Below are 17,988 nucleotides of genomic sequence, written 5' to 3' on the forward strand. Positions count from 1 at the left end.
AACACAGGGACCCACACTGGCCCACAAACAGGGAGTAAGAGATCATGGGTCATCTATGTCATACCCCCTTCCCCACAAGACTCAGGATCTGTCCAAGATGTGGAACTGCAAAGATTATAAAAGCCAGTGGAAGTGGAGGGCCGCCGTGTGAAGCACAGATATCCAGACATGGCGGAATGGCTGCACACTGAACTCACAGCACTGGGGACTGCACACCCTAGACCTGCATAAGAGGAAGCCAGGCAGCCAAACTTCCAGCCCAGAGAACGGAGAGACTCATGAGGTCCCATCCTAGCTGAAGAGCTGTTGACAAGCTGTGGTGCCATGGGATAAAGAGCCGAGATGCAGCCCTTGATAAACTGCCCACACTCAGGGAATGACACTCTGCCCATGCACGTACTGGTCACACTAAGTGGGCTGGGTGAGGTTAACAAAAACAAATAAATAAATAGAAGGGGGGTGTCCCTGAAGCAGAAAGAAGCCCTGGAAGAAAGGAAGTGGGGTGGATTTGAATTTTTAAAATATATCACATACATGCAGGAAATTCTCAAGTAATAACTTCAAATTTTAAATTGCCACATGATACATTGATCCCACTTCAAGATCATGAAGACATTTTTATCCTCCCATGTTCCTTAGATTGCAGTTCACAATCGTGGGCATGTAAACCAGCCAAGTGTGCTCAGCAGATAAATGGATAGTGAGAAGGTGATACAATGGGTGTGACTTGCAGCTTTAGGAGGGAAGGAGTGTCTTTGTCATTCACAAGGGTGAACATTACTGGTATTCTGTTTAGTAGGATGAGCCAATCCCAGAAGCAAAACTACAGTGTGATTCCACTTACAAATGACATCAAAAGTAGCCATGGGCTTGAGTGATGGGTCACAGACACGGTAGCTAGAGAAGCCAAGACCAGACAGAGTAGGAAACAGACAGACATGCTGATAGAGTTTCTAGAAGTCCCGAGGTTCTCTAAAAGAAACAGCAGCAGTGTGAGCTAACTGTGCTGATGGGAGGTGTGCACCAAGTGGGAGAGGAGAAATGTTGATTCCCCCACCTCCGACTCTCCACCCAGAGCAAACCAGGCTGTGTGCAGATGCTCGGCAATGCGCCCCATCCCCTGAGAATCCTATTCTCAAGTCAAGGGCCATTCCCTGCTGAGCACCCAACCAAGGCTGATCCCTTAGCCGCAATCTGCTGTATTAGGACTCTGATCCTCATGCATATGGAATTACTTATTAGTTCCTTTCTGTCATGTCTACTAGCGTGTAAAATCCTCGGGGACATGGACGGTGGACACTGGTCACAGCTTGCTTTAGCTCCAATGTCCATAAGTGCAGATAGTAGCTCCTGGTGTCACCAAAGCGCAGCCTCTCTCTATACCCTGATGCTACAAGGACAGTACAGTGAATAGGCTGGAGGTCAGACAGGCAACACAACAAAGGCGTGAACAGCAAGAGTTAAACCCTGCTCTCCCGGCCTTGGCTGAGCCTGGCCACCAGAATAAACTAGCTGGCAATGGGTTTCACTTTCATTTCTGTTGCTGTGAGGGCAGCTTTGGGGAGAACGGTCTAGTTCACAGCTCCGGGTTTCAGTCCATCACCAGAGGAAAGGCACAGAGGCAGGAGCCTGGAACCCTTCCCGCCCAGCCAAGAGCAGCCGGAAAGGAGTGCACACTGAGTGCTCAGCCAGCGGCCTCTGCTCTTACACAGTCCAAGACCCAGCACCAAGGAATGGTGCTGCCCACTTTCAAACTGCGTCTTCTCCACCAATTAAAGCCACAGAGACAGATTCCTTCAGACCCACAGGTCAATCTGGATACCCTTCCCTAGTCATTCTACAGTGTAGAGAGTCGATGAACGTGGTTCGGAAAATGGTCCTGTTAAGTGAGACGTGGAATCAGCAATCCCATCTTCAAACTCTATCAGACGCTCTTGAAAAAGGGGCTCCCCTTCTAATACTCTTTGCGTTCTATTATGGAGTTGTCTTTGCCTCCACACCTGCTAAGTGTAATACTAAGGGGCAGAGGCAATGGCTAAGCAGGTAAAGGTGCACGTGACACAAACCCAGCAAGCTGAGTTTGATCCCCTAATCCCACGTAAAAGTAGAAGAGAAAAAACTCCATGAAATAGTCTTCTCAGCTCCACATGTATGTGGAATGTGGATGTACACATACAAACATACATATGCCACTCACAATAATAGATATAATTTAACTTTCAAAGTACAATCCAGAAAAAAAAAAGCGGTGATGATCTGCTCCCCTCTGCCAGCGCCCCTGTCTCCACACACAGCACCGGGCACACAGTCTGCCCCGTCCAGCTCTCCACCCCACGACAGCTAGGTAAGTCGTGAGACCACTCTGTCAGGCAAGCCAGACAGCCAACTGATTTCCCTTTCAGAGGAGAGTGAGTCAGCCCAAGATGTACTCAGCGCCAACACCGGTTATTTTAGAAGCAGTGAATGAAACTTACATGATTCTTTCAAAGCTCCTCTTCCTTACGGACTCACTCCTTATGGGAAAGAAACGCCTGTTGCTTGCAAAACCTCCCTTTAGCAAGAGTGGCCATCCTCACACACTTTAGCAAACGTGCATTTAACGATGCTCATGTTTGCTGCATTTGGGACTGGTGAGTCCTCTCGTGGGCTTTTCCTGGGATCGGGTCCCTGGGTCAGAGGGGACGGTCCAGCAGTGTAAACTCTGACTTACACCCTCGCTTCGTGGCCATTCCTCAGGGCTCCTCTCACGCAAAGTGGCACAGTTGGCTGCGCCGGGGTTTCAACTGCACCTCCCCTTTTATGGAAAATATCAACAGGGATTTTTTTTTCATGGCTGGAGGTCTTTTCCTCATCTAAATATTAAAGCCCAACAAGTCTTTCCGACTTAGTGGTGCATAATCATACTTGCTAATTAGGAGCAGAGTGATCGCTATTAAAAGTTGAAAGAGTTTCCTGGTGGCGGCTACAAGTTTCGACATGATCCCAGCTCTGCCAATAACCACAAGGGGAAAGAGAAAGCAGGAAGCAGATGCCTTCCAGCCTCCCATCACAGAGAAGAGCCGGCGTCCTGGAACACACTCTCAACGTCACGGCACCCCAGCACCCCAAATGAGGGGCCAGTCCTTGCTCAGAGAGTGGACAGCAGATAAGTTCTAGAACCATCTCTCCTATTGTTTGTGTGAGCTTGAACCTGCCACACAACCCGTGTCTGCCTCCCTTTCCTCCAGTTTTGCAAGAAGCTCACAGGCTACAGAACAGTCTCCCACTTCAGATTCTGCCTTACCGGACAATTGGAAGATGGGTTTTCCCAACCTGGACATTACAATTGCCTCTTTCAGTAGCCAAATGTTCTGAATTACAGCAACTGGCATCGATAAACCACATTTTGGTTGTGGGGAATTTGAGCATTGATATATGATACCTGTTTTGTCTTGTGACACAGACACCATTGTGTCCCTGTCAAGGAAGGAAGGAAGTAAAAGTGCTGAGATTTCTCCAGGTCTGAAGGCAGAGGTGCCACAGCTAACACCCAGTATCTCTTCCTATCAGTTGGGGCATTTACTCAGTAGTTCAAGTCTAATTGCTAACCTGGGAGCAGTTAACTAAGCAGGACCAGAGTAGGGAGGAGATAAAAGAAAAGCCCTCTGAGGAAAGAGAGGTTGCACCTGGCTCTTCTGAACTCAGATAATATGTTACTTTTCCACTGTGAGCAACCCCCCCCCCCACACACACACACACATACCATTTGATTCACTGGGCTGCAGAGAGATCAGTCTAAAGTAAATTTGTCTTTGGTGACATATTTCCTTAAAACAAATATTAAGCACAGCTCCTGGGGTCTCTGTAGCATATTATCACGATAATGAGACATAGCTGCCCCATTTGTATACCGCATGCCTTTTAATGAAGAGGAAAATACACACATCATTCCACAGACCCAATCTAAAATTTATATTTAGATTATTCAAGAAAAGAATTTTCAAAACAGAAGCAGGATCTTTGCTGAGCTCAAGGCTGGAGGTCTGGGCAGTGCAGCCAACACTCAGCCTTAGAGGGCTCACCCCTCACTGTGTAGCAAGCCAGGGCAGATCTGGAATCTTTCCAGGTATGCCGGGGTAAGGGGGGCAGTTTGCAAGACAGAGGACATGCCAATTGATAACTCACCAAGTTTGAACTTTACAAAAAGGACCTGGCATATGAAAGAGATTATAAACCCATGCGCAAAAATCACCTGTGTATCAGGAGCGCTAGCTGCTCTTCATCTGAGCAAGTGGGGTCCACCAAACACTAGCATCTACTGGAAATTATGGTTTTGAAGACGCTTTTCATGTATCTGCTCCACCTGATCTTCCGTAAATCCTGCGAGGGACACACAGCGATGAGGGAAGAAAGTGCAGTCCCAAATTCAGTGGCCAGAGTGTGGCTCACTCAGAGGACAGTTTAGATCTTGTCACTGCACTGCTGTTTCTCAGACAGCAACACAAAACGAGGGTACACCATGGTATGAGGGGCTCAGGGTACGTGGTTCTTCAAGCCACCACAAAGTAGAAAAGGGGCCAGCAAGATGGCTCGGTGGGGAAGGGCACTAGCTGCCAAGCTTGATGATCAGAGTTCCACTGACTCACAGAATTGTCCCCTAATTCCACATGTGTGCCAATGGTGCACACAAATGCACAGACACACACACAAAACACACATTTGTGCACATACACACACAATAAATGAACAAACATGATAAAAATGTAAAAAAGAGAATTAAAAGATTCATAAAAATATGATTTAAAGGCTTTCTAGAAGGCCAGGTCTATCGCTTTTCTCCACTCACACCCAGTGTAAGAACAGAGATTTATAGAAAAAAGGAAGAATTTGAGAGAGGAAGGGATAGAGAGACAGGCCATGAATTCACCCATAAGAGATTGCATTCCCTTTTATGAAACTCAGTACTGTGCAGCCAATGGTTAATTATATCAAGTAAAATGTGAGATCTTAAGAGTTATAAGGAGATCCGTGAAAGTTGCTGGAATTTCAATGTTTCTGTGTATCTAGCTACAGCAAAGCCGACCATTGTTACAGCAATAGCAAAAGGACTTACAAAGCCCAACTCCTACTTCATTCAAGTTGGGGAAAACCTCAGCTGAGAACTCCTCTAAGCCTTGGATCAAGAAGGTTCATTAACTCGAATTCATCATTTCCTAGGAGAAGAGATGGCGTTTCTTAGACTTTCTCAAAAAAATAAAAAGAAGGCAATTTGCTAAGTGATTTGAGTATTCAAATCATCACACAAGATTAGACCCACAGAAGTTCCCCCTCGCCGGACACTTGTTTAGGGGGTTGAGATGGAGGCTTGGTCTGTATCCCAGTCTACCTGGCACTCTAGACAATCCTCCTAATCCTCCTGCCCCCACTTCCAAAGTGCTCAGATTCCAAGAGTGAGCGACCACAACTGGTTTCCACTCTTCCTTGTATCTAGCCTTTTTATGCAAGTCCTAGTCAGTGGGACATTGTAGAGAGGAAAAGAACAACGAAATAATCAGGACATGGAGCTGGCAGAGATCCATCTCCAAACCAAATCATCTGAGCTGCTCAACGCTGATGGATCTGCAAAACTATAGGTTTGTAAAATTCTGTGACTGTAATTTGGGACAATGTGCACGAAGACTGGATGTCATTCTCACTGACTGTACACAGAAATGATCTATTTGTGAGCCATTTCACGAGTCTACAAAAGGCCAGATTGGTCTTGAAAAGCCAAAATAAATAAATAAATAATAAAAATAAACCCAAGTCCAATAAAAGAAACTCTCCCAAATAAGTAATAGTTATGAAATTGAAACCAATTCTGGCTGATAGGATGTGGAAAAAATAAGCGCATCTAAGATATTTGGTCTCTTGAAAATACTGAATTGTCTGAAAAATAAAACCTCAAATGTGTTTGGTTTTGATTTGTTTGTTTGCTTGCTTGACTGAGGCAAATCTCACCATGTAGCTTTGTCTGGCCTAGAACTGGACAGATAGATCAGGCCAGTCTGAAATTCACAAAGATCCACCTGCCCCTACATTCCAAATACTAAACTTTAAAGTGTACGCCACTGTAGTGATATTTCATAAGTATTTTAATAAATGAAGCTTGCTTGAAGATCAGACCAGTAAAACAGCCACACTAGCCAGCCTTAAAGTCCAGGCAGCAATGACACACACCTTTATTTATTAAAATACAAATGAAATATCACTACACTCCACCATACCCTGCTGGAAAGCAAAGGCTGTGAAAAGTCCTGTTTGCATCCCTAATTCAGGAAGAGTGGGCATATTGATCTGTGTGGACACATCTGCATGTCAGTTCTAAAGGGTGAACATGCATGGAAAAGTGCAAACTGGAACTATACTGTGATGTAGCTAACTACAGCTAATAAATAACTGCACAATGATAAATGATAAAGTGATATATTTTAGAGTTGCCTTTTTCTTCAAAGAAATGAATCTGCTCACAGGCCATCTACTCACAGCTACTTTTTTTTTTTTTTTTTTAGTTTTTCCAAGACAGGGTTTCTCTGTAGCTTTGGAGCCTGTCCTGGCACTAGCTCTTGTAAACCAGGCTGGCCTCAAACTCACAGAGATCCACCTGCCTCTGCCTCCCAAGTGCTGGAATTAAAGGTGTGCGCCACCACCACCCGGCCTCACAGCTACTCTTGCTTAACTACTTCAATTGAGCGCCTCCTTCAGGATCCTTCAATTGACAGATGGCCCAAGGAAATGACCCTGGAGCATTCGTTCCTGCACACATGTACATTTGCACGCACAGTTATCTGCGTGGTTTCTTCGCCAGAGCCTGCCAGAGGTGAGCAAGCATTTTCAAATGCAAAACTTTCCCTCAGAGTTAGGGGATTTGCTCACTGATGTTGCCCAAAGAACAAGCCTCAGGCTCAGCACTAAGAATCATTCCTGAGCAGCTTCTGGAAAAATTTGACACTTGTATTGGTTTAATAAAATGCTGATTGGCCTGTAGTCGGATAGAAAGTATAGGTGGGGCAACCAGACTAGGAGAATTCTGGGAAAGGGAAAAGCTCAGTCTGCAGTCACCAGCCAGATGCAGAGGAAGCAAGATGAGAATGCCTCACTGAGAAAAGGTACTGAGCCATGCGGCTAACATGGACAAGAATTATGGGTTAATTTAAATTGTAAGAGCCAGTTAATTGTAAGTGGAGACTGACTGCTCATTTATTTCCTGGCCACCCAGACCTAAAGAATCACACAGAAACTATATTAATTACAACACTGTTTGACCTATTAGCTCAGGCTTCTTATTAACTATTAATCTTAAATTTACCCATTTCTATTATTCTGTATCACCAAGAAGCTGTAGCCTACTGGTAAGTTTCTGGCATGTCCTTCCCCTTCAGCAGCTACATGGTGTCTCCATGACTCTGCCTACTCTCTCTATATCTCTCTTCCAGCCTAGCTATATTTTGCCCTGCCATAGGCCAAAGCAGCTTTATTCATTAGCCAATAAAAGCAACACATATACATAAGGATATCCTATATCATATCACCTTTTCTGTCTAAATAAAAAGAAAGGTTTCAGCTTTAACATAGTAAAATTATATATACAAAACAGTTATTAAGCAAGAATTACAGTTATAATATTAAGTCCATTTACATTTGGCAGATTAAGGAAAATATTCTATCATCTATCCTCTTTGTGAGTCTAAAGTTTTATATCTAATTTATCTTTTAGCATGACTAAGGAAAACTATAACTATCTGTCTTTAACTCTTCAAACACCCCAGAAGTATATAGTATTACCTAAGTAAACAGGAAGTCCATTGTAAGCAACTTTCAAAATTCTAGAATTAACAGAGATATCTAGCTGCCTGGACAATCACCCAAAGTTCTGTAACATTGGGGCATCCAATCTTCAGCCTACAGGCCCATAGTATCAGGCAGACTTTTCCATGAAGCAGAAAATTTGAAGATCTGTTCTGTCTTGCAATGACAACACTCATCAGTTAGTTGCTTTCTTCTGTGTCCTGCAGAATGTCTGACAGTTCCCTGTTCAGGCACCACAGAAAAGAGGAGATGATGTGGGATTTCCTTCTGTATATGTGTGCTTTTATGTGGCTAATAAATAAAGATGCTTTAGCCTATGGCAGGGCAGATTATAGCCAGGCTGGAAGAGATAAAGAGAGATAACAGGTGGAGTCAGAAATATGCCATTAGCTGCAGAAGGAGACAGATGTTTCAGAACCTTACCTATAGGCCACAGCTTGGTAGTGATACACAGATGAATAGAAATGGGTTAATTGAAGATGTAAGAGTTAGTTAATAAGAAGCCTGAGCCAACAGGCCAAACAGTGTTGTAATTAATTATAGTTTCTGTGTGATTATTCAGGTCTGGGTGGCCGGGAAAAGAACAAACAGTCTCTGCTTACAGTTAATAAGAAGCCTGACTAATAGGCCAACCAGTTTATAATTAATATAAGCATCTGTGTGTTTTGTTGGGACTAAATGGCTGCATGACCAGGAAGAACAGAAACTTTTGTCTACAAATGGCGCCCATACATTTGGCAAGAATTTCCACATAAAGTCTGAGAAAGCCTTTGAAAAAAAATGGGAGATTATAGACAGACAAAAGAACAGAGTCAAGAATGGCTTCTTGGTAGCAGCATTGTCTTGGGTTGCTAGAGGCAACTGCTTGCTAGAGGCAAACAGAGGTATGACTCCTTTAAGAGAGGCTTCCTGACTCAGCATTAGCAGTAAAAACCTTGCAGCTCTCTTAAGAAGCCCCACCACCAAACACTTAAGTGGCGTTTATAAACAGTCGGCAGCATGCTTCTTGATGATGACATGGACATAGAAACTCCACAGTTGTGATAAAAAAAAAAAAAATATGGCTCCAGCCAGTACCTCAGCCATGAAGGTAATCTCCCAGAAAGTCAAGGAGTGGGGTAGATCCACTCACCAAAGCTTCAGTCTTAATCCGAGTCATGTAGCTTAGCAGACTAAAGACTCATGTGGTCAGAAAAAGATACAGAGGGGTAAAAAAGAAAAGAAAAAACTCTAAATGGTTTACAGTTTGTTTAAAAATATACATAGATTTGGGAGAGAAAAGAAAAAGAATAAAGAAAGTCCTTTAAAAAAGAAATATAGTCAGGTATGGTGGAACTTGACTTTAATCCCACCTGGCATTTGGGAGGATAAGGCAGGAAGATCTTTATGAGGTCAAGACCTGTGCATGGTGGTGCATGACTTTAATCCCAGCACTTGGGAGAGAGAGGCAGCAAGATCTCTGTGAGTTTCAGGCCAGCCTGGTCTACAGAGAGTTCCAGAACAGCCAAAGATACACACACACACAAAAATATCCTGTCTCAAAAAGAACAAATATTAAAAATGAATATAAAAGAAATAGAACTTTTTTAAAAACCATATAAAGATGGAAAATACATAGGTAGTCTGTACACTATATATTATTATGTTGTCTTTGAATTGTTTGACTCCTGAGGAAGGAGCAACAGCTGCTAAAAGACATTTGATTATAAATGCTGCTGGATTAATTCAACACACACACACACACACACACACACACACACATATATTTTCCCAAAGGTCTTGACTTCAAAATTTAAGTCAAAAGATATGTTACTTTGGAAAAGAGATTTTGCTTTTGTTCCCACAGAGATATGAGAAGCCATGGATTCATTCTAAGTTAAGAAAAACAAAGTTTGATTAAGAAAGATCCCTTAAAAAAATCTCCAATGAGAACAGATGGCCCAGATGATCCAAAGTTTCATAGTACCTCTGTTGCAGTTTCCTCTGAGTTCTACATCCAGAACAGCCTCAAGACTGTTGCCTGAGATGATCAAGCCTCACAGAATAGGAGTATCCTGTCAAGTCGGGACTTGAGCATTATCCTAAATTTTCTTTCGGTCCCCACAAGATTATCAGTGCCCACAATCATAAGGAAGTAGCCTAGAAAACTATGCCCACATTCCTCCCCACCCAAAATGGACTATGGATGTTTATCTTTGTTTAGAGTGTTGATTACAAGTTGTTATGGATAATGATCAGGAAAAAAACTAAACAAAGGAGATTAGATTCAGAGTTCTTGTTTTGAAAAGAACAAAAGAGAAAGTATTTTTGGGCAATGGTCTTGTACCCTATAAAGATTTGTTACTTGTATTAATTGAATAAAACGCTGATTTAACAGTAGCCAGGCAGTAAGCATAGGCAGGGTGACCAGACTAGGAGAATTCTGAAAAGAGAAAAAGCAGAGATGCAGTCACCACTCAGATGCAGAGGAGGCAAGATGAGAATGCCTCACTGATAAAAGATACCAATAATATGGACAAGAATTTTGGGTTAATTTAAGTTGTAAGAGCTAGTTAATAATAAGCCTGAGCTAATAGGCCAACAACCAACCAGTTTATAATTAATATATTATATGTAATTTACTGGGACTAAATGGCTGTGGGACCAAGCGATACAGAAACTTCCCGCTCTTTAAGGTGTAAGGACTCTTTAAGGTGTGGGAAATACTTAGACTGTCAACAAAAGCTGGTAGGAGGGAAATTGTGAATAAACCTTTTAAAACAAGAACTGAGGAGGTCATTCCACTAAGAACATGTGATAAACTCATTTCAGACAACCAAGGTGCCTAGAGTTTAGTAAAAGCTGGTTCAACATCCTTCTCTGTCCCACCTTCAGTGACTGCATAGAATTCACTCACCATGTCTGGAACCCTCTAGAGCCAGGAGTCTTATTTCCTTTAGTTCTGGTTTGCTGCCCTGCTGTTGTGACAGAAACTGACCAAAAGGAACTTGACTGAAGGCTCATTTGCCTTCCAGGTCCCAGTCCATCACTGAGGGAAGCCAAGGAGGAATCAAGCAGGGCAGGACCCTGGAGGCATGAACTGAAGCAGAGACCTTGCAAGAGCGTTGTTTTTTGGCTTTCTCAACCTTCTTTCTTCTACAGGACCATCTGCCTAGGGATGATGGCTCTGGCCACCCACAGTGGGCTTAGTTTTCAAAGTGAGGTTGCCATTTTTTTATTATTTTTATTGCATTTTGGTGTGGATGTGTGTGAGTGTGTGTGTGTGTGTGTGTGTGTGTGTGTGTGTGTGTGTGTGTGTTTGTACATAGGTACCCACATGCCATGGTGTGAGTGTGGATGCCAGAGGAGAACTTGCAAGAGTCAATTTTCTCTTACAACCATGTGGGTCATAAGAACTTAATTCCAGGTTCTCAGGTTTCATAGCAGGTGCCTACACTTGGCCAAGACTATGATTTCTACGGACTCCTAACTCTAGGAATTCATCCTGACTGACCCTCTAATGTAAGAACAGGCCAGGAAAAGCAGCTGGCTTGGGAAGGCTGACCAAATGCAGGTTTTTCAAAATGAGCATTGTTGACTGGATTACCACTCACTAGCCAGAAGCCCAGTGGTTACACACCGCAGAGATACCAACCAGTTCCCTTCAAAGGAGACCGACAACTCCCAGGAGCCTGCTGACTTTCTGTATCTATTACTTCCATTACAGCCAACTCTGTGGGTTTGGCTCCCTAGTAAATGGCAAACATTTCAACCAATTGTGATTCAAAGTTTGAAACAAATGCATTCTTTTTCTCGTACCCTGACACTTCCATGCATTCTGCAGTTCTTTCCTTTCTATTCAAAAAATAGCAGTGAAAATGTCCTATTGGAATTAAACCACAATGCTCTCATGGCTGAGTACAACAACTTAGGTAACAGAAAGACAAAGTGTCTCTTCTCCCCATGAGTCAGAGACGCTGTCAACACAGAAGCATGGGACCACATTTCCCGACACAGGACAAGTACACGTCAACAATCAGATAGCTGCTTCCCACATGGTACTGTCCTTTGCTGATTCATGGAACACGAGCCCTTTATAACACACACCCTAAAGATCTTTAATTGGTAGTTAGAAAACATACTTTTGCTAACCACCAAATCTCCTTTAAACATTACAGTTTTAAGTACTCATTTAGGGGAACTAATGAGGTAAGAGACGAGAAGGATGAAGAAGGTGGGTATGTCGTTTGCAAAATGAAAATTTTCAGGACATCAGTCCAGCAGGCATAGAGCAACATAAAACAGATAACTAGATAATCAAACAGTAAAAAGCAAACTAGAAATAATAAGAAATCTCCTTTAAACACTGTTATTGCACACATATGCAATACTTACTTCCATCAGGACTTTTATTATACATTTGTTTTTATGGACTCGGGATGCACAAGTGCGTGCTATTGTTTCAACACATCCACCACACACCCCACAACAGACCATGACAGCAATATGTATTAAGGATAATACAGAAAATGTGGCTAAATGCATTCTGTATTGTGGTCCCATAGTACAGCATGCAAATGTGTCTCGCTAAGCGGGCACAAGAGACGGCCGCCAGTGTGCATGCTGCGATGTGTATTATGAATTATGCATAAAAACTTGGCTAAACCCTAATGAGTCCACTGACATCCTATGGGGTCCAAAGGAAGCTCAGATCCCAAAGATAGTTATGGCATATTTCTAACCACCAATCATTATAATAATAAAAAAAAACAATGCCATGAAAACAAAAGACATTATACTCTCACCCCAGGTAAGGTTTTAAAATACGCACCTAAATTGGCAGAAACTTTGAAAAGGGAGCTGAGAGGCTACCTTAAATCCTCACCCCACTTACAGTCTTTGAGAATTATCCATGGCCATTCAAATGGGACAAAAGCTGCCTTTGAGGGTTTGCTGTGATTTCTTTTCTGTGTTTTTTTTTCTTTTTCTACTTCTACTTCTTCTTCAAGGAGTGGTTATTACAGCAATGATCTGAGCTTTCCCCAAGAAAAATGACCAAACTCTCAGACCATAGAGGTGCAAAGTCTTCCTTCACTGAGAGATGAACGTTTACAAAATGAATTTTAGTCAATTAAAAAGGAAATGGATGTAATACATCTAAAAGCACTGTAAAGTGGACACACTGGCTTTCCACGGCCCCTTAAGGAATCAGAAGAAGAGATGCTGGGAGAACGTCATTTACTGCTCATTAGAAAAAAGAAATGAGGTAGCTTTTCCCCCGGTTGCCATTACGTAGAGTGACTCTTGAAAGTAAGTTAAGTCGGATAACTACACCTATAATACCAACATTCAGGAAGCTGAGGCAAGAGGATTGGTTAGGAGTCTGAATCTAGGCTGGGCAACATAGTGTGTTCAAGGACAGCCTGGGCTACACAGAGAATCTGAGCCTAACCTGAGCTCTAGAATAAGAATCTAAGGAGAAAAAGGAAGAGAAGGAAAAAAAGAAAGGGGGAAGACAAAAAGGATGGAGAAGTAGGAGTAAAAAGGAGAGAGAAAGAGAGAGAGAGAGAGAGAGAGAGAGAGAGAGAGAGAGAGGAGAAGGAGGGTGAAGAGAACAAGGATGATGACGAGGAGGAGGAGAAGGAGGAAGAGGATGGAAACTAACAACTCCCTGCTTGCTGTGCTCAGGTAAGAAATGGAGCTCTGGAAGCGCACGCCCAGGTTACAAAGAAGGGGTGAGAGCCAGCAGCTAGTGCAGCCAGGCAGGATAAACTCTGCACTCAGAAAACTTGCAAGAGAGATGGATCCAAGGGGAAGCTAGAGGTGGCATTCTGGGCTGGGGTGGAATTCCCGACTGGGGTGCTTGTTCTAGCCTTGGCTCCGAAGGATTTTCTATCTCTCTCACCCACGAGCCAGAAGCAGACATAGTCAGGGCAGAGCCTCAGCCGGGCAATGCTCTAGAGCCAAACAATGTGACAATCATCAAGTCCTCCAGCACGGACACTAACCCACCATGCACCACAAGTCCAAATCCGGGCTCCCATCACCTGGGGATCAGCAGTAATGATAAACCAGTCTTTACGCTGTGAACTGGGAATGAAAGGAAGGTCTCTGCAGCAAAACACGCTTGTTGCATTTGTCTTGTTCCTCATGAGGAACACGGGCAGATGCCGATGCTAAATATTTATTATTAAAACAACCTTCACAAGTTTCTATTTAAAGAACGATACTGTTGAGTATACGTATGCACACGAGAGGAAAGTATGCGTTCACGTTTCTTTCCAGTTTTCTTGCAAGAAGGACGAACACAGCAGAGGAGCCAGTTTGGGGTTGGTGCCGAGCAACCGAAACTAGGAAACAGCTTTGATATGAGATCTGCTGGCTGAGTCCCTTGCTTGCGCAAACTGGCTCACACATCCAGAGGCACACACAAGAGTTTAATGCGCGAGAGGAGGTTCCGTCAGCTGAAATGCCCTGGCCACTCCAGCTTATGCTTGTGTGTGCAGTGGACAAGGATGGTCGCTGGTACAAGGATCAGGAAATGTGACAATGAAGGAAAAGAAGGCTTCTGATGGAGCGAGGCTGCATTCCTTCTTCTGCCATCCCCCCCTCCCCGCCCCATCAAGTACATTAGAACAAAGTTCAGCCCCCAGCAAACAAGAACACGAAGACAGTGGGCCTCTGAACACACTCTGTGTCCCGGCTAGTGCTACAGTCTAAGCGGCTGACAATTGTTCCCCGCACACACCCCAGTGTGCCTTCACCCCTCTCAGAAGCCACCAAAAGAATCACAGAAAGTGTCTCTGTAGCACTTTGGTTCCCAGCAGGAAGCTGGAGTGTTTGTGATATCCATTTTGATACAAACCTAAATTAGGTCTCTGGAAATAGGTAATGCATAAAAAGAAGCAGCCTGTGTCACCAAATTATTATTACAGGTTACTGCGAACCCCGGAAGACAGAGGCAAGCGCTGCAGCCCCCCACTGGGGTGAATATTTTCATGAAATCACAGGCCTCATCTCAAAAGACTTCGGGTGAGCTTACAACTAGGCAAACACTACGCGGTTGACCTAGAGGATCCTGCGAGCTGGTTTAAGTAGAGAAACCTACAAACTGGCAGTTAAACAAAGGGGCCAGGGCAGTCTGTGGCACTGCAGGCACTGGCGTCCTGCAGGTACAAGTACTCCTGAGCTAACAGAGCCAGGAGGGACAGGGATGGAGGCATTTCTGAGCCTCCTGCAAGTGTTCCCTGTGAAAACTTGTAGGATTTGCGAGGCAAATGTAAAGAGCAGCATATACTAAATTAAATGTGTGTGTATACAGATACGTGTGTGTGTGCGTGTGTGTGTATATACATTTTCTTTATGATAACACTACTAACTAGATCTATTAAAATAACTAATTAGCATATCTGACATACTGACATATGGCAAATAAATATTGATGCAATATAACATTGCTATTTCCTTTCATTTGTACAGTTCATATGATAGAATCCCTGATCAAAATTTTAAATGCCCGGCCTATAGTTAAAATACAAAGGAATTGAGACTAAGGATATGACTCAGTCGTTAGGAGCACACACTGCTCTGGCAGAGGACCTGAGTTCAGTTCCCAGCACCCATGCAATTCCCACTCCAGAGGAACTGGGACCCTCTTTTAGCCCTGCATACACTGCATTCATTGTGCATACTTACACATACTCATGCATGTAATGCAAAATAAAGTTAAAAGACTCGGAGAAATACAGGAATGCAGTGAAGCCACCCTGAATTTTAATTCTCACGCCGCTTCTAGAGGACACTTGTCATTTGTACCTTCTCATAGTCTAAACGCTGTAATCCTTTATCCTCTCTTCGTCACTAAATTAAAATGGGAACGTTCATAATGTCTGTCATGATCATGGCTGCACTGAAAGCTTAAAAATCACTGCTCTCTTTTCAACTAGTGAAGGGAGCGTGCTGTTGGCACGTTGCCTTCTTGCCTTCTAGTTTCTGACCGAAATGTGTACAGGAGGAGTCGCACCCTAAGCTAACAACGTAGCTTTCCATTTTCTCTCTGTGTGTCTATTCGCTGCTTTGGCTTTAAACAGACACGTGAACGCACGCACGCACACACACACACGTACGCGTGGGCCATCTCATTGTAGGAAGCAGACATGGCTGAAGCCCTACTTCTCAAGACACAGCAGATACAGCACAAACTGCCACCCTCCACACTGCTATCGCTGCTATTTATTGAAGAGATGGACCAACTAACTTGGGCTTCTTCAAAGTGAGTCTCATGGGTGGAGAAAGAAGAGAATTGTCATGCAATGAGTGTCGTGGGGGGAATAAAAAGCCTGTGGAGGAGGTCAGTGTCTCTCCTGGGATCTTAGTGAGTTATGGAATAACTCGGCTTCATGGCTGTCAAGGATTCTAGCTAAGTTCCTAAAACTTGAAGGCATCAGACTCCGTGCTCTAGTATTAGAAACTTCAACCTATAAAGTAACAGCCCCTTACTAACAGCCAGGCACTGCACTTTGGCCTTATTGAGTCAACAGCAACATCTTCGGATTGAGAAAATACATACACCCTAACATTCAAAGTTCTGCCACTGAGCTCAGGGTTCACCGAAGACCCCACGGTCTGAGTCAAGGCTCTTGGACTAGTGGAAGGCTTGGGCTGACCGGGAATCTCCGGAAGTCATTGGGATGCCAGCTACTAAAATAAAATCTCTTGTGTTTCCATTTTCCAAAATAATTAGATTTGCCTCTCTCATACCATCTCCTGTAATCATAGCTAACGCATCTCACTGTCAACAGGGTGCTTTCTGAAGTCTCTGCCAGCTGTCTGTCCACACCACGCATACCTGCACCATCCATTCCCGGGGAGATTGTTTTTGCTACAGCTGTCACCTTAAAGAGTCCCACACCCATGCTGCGTGGAGTATGTCTGGTTCAAATTCAGATTCACTGGTACTTTCCCATAGTTATACTTCTCATTCGGTTGATGTTTCTTTTTATTTATTCTGAAGTTTTCGATGTAAGCTGAACAGGAATGGCACCTTCTCAAATTACTGCTATCATACCATGCTCCAATGGAACATTAGCAGGAAGCAATATTCTACAAAGCCACGAGGCATTCCATGCCCTAAATTACAGCACAGTCGCCGCCCTGAGCGCACACACTTTTGAATAGAGATAAATGAGGATCTCTCTGCACAGTCTGCTTTAAACCAGTTTTAACCCAGATGCCCAAGTGCTGGTCTTCCAGATCCTTACACTGAGCCCTTCACTGCTTGTTCTGAAGGGAAAACATTCAAAACATTGCAACAGGGCCTCAACTTTGACCCTTTTCACTTAAACATGAGACTCTTTTAAAAAGAAGTTTGAATTCCAGAGGGAATCGCTGAACTTTGACCTGCTTAAAATTAGTCTTGCTTTAGCGCCTCTGTGGTGACTCAACAGGCCAATTTTCCAGGCACTTCCGAGGTTTCTGCCCTGAATATCCCAGTTCACGTCCACAGCTACTTTTGCCGGTCGGATGAGAACATTGTGTCCCAGCGTCTCAAGCCGCTAATTCCCAGATCTCCAGTCTTCTGCCAGATGTGGGCATTACTCAATATTAAACTGGAGTTAAGCATGAATGTGCATGTGTTCACACGTGCACACACACACACACACACACACACATGTGCACTTACGCGTGTGCACGCGCACACACACAAGACAGCCCTCTTTTATTCTTTTTTTACACTTATAGCCTTTTAGGGAGCAGACTTTTCCGCCCACAGTTGTCAAGGGCAAATGTTTATCAAGATTACATAAACATTGCTTATTAGCCTTACTTGTACCAGACCCAAACTCCTAACTTTTGGCATATTTATAAACCAGGCCTGCTAACTAAAAGTAGGATGGTGGGGGATAGGATGACTGCTGGGATTTTATTTAAAGTCTGTTAGAGATCTGAGAAACGAAATATTACACAAAGGGTTAACAGGCATAGGGAGGAACAAAATAGGTCAAGGGACAGAATAAGAGAGAGAGATATAGCTATCATAATGAAACCTTTATTGTGTCTGACTAATACATGCCAATAGAAACATTGTTTTCCTGAACTTTGCCAACTGTATTCAGAATCTGGGGCAACTGGTAAGTGTATCGGAAAACTAAAGGTTCAGGGAAGAGTCACCTTGACATAGCT

The sequence above is a fragment of the Microtus oregoni genome, unplaced genomic scaffold (assembly GCF_018167655.1).
Source record: "Microtus oregoni isolate MIOR12 unplaced genomic scaffold, Mior012 000002F_ref0000024, whole genome shotgun sequence".
Taxonomy (NCBI): domain Eukaryota; kingdom Metazoa; phylum Chordata; class Mammalia; order Rodentia; family Cricetidae; genus Microtus; species Microtus oregoni.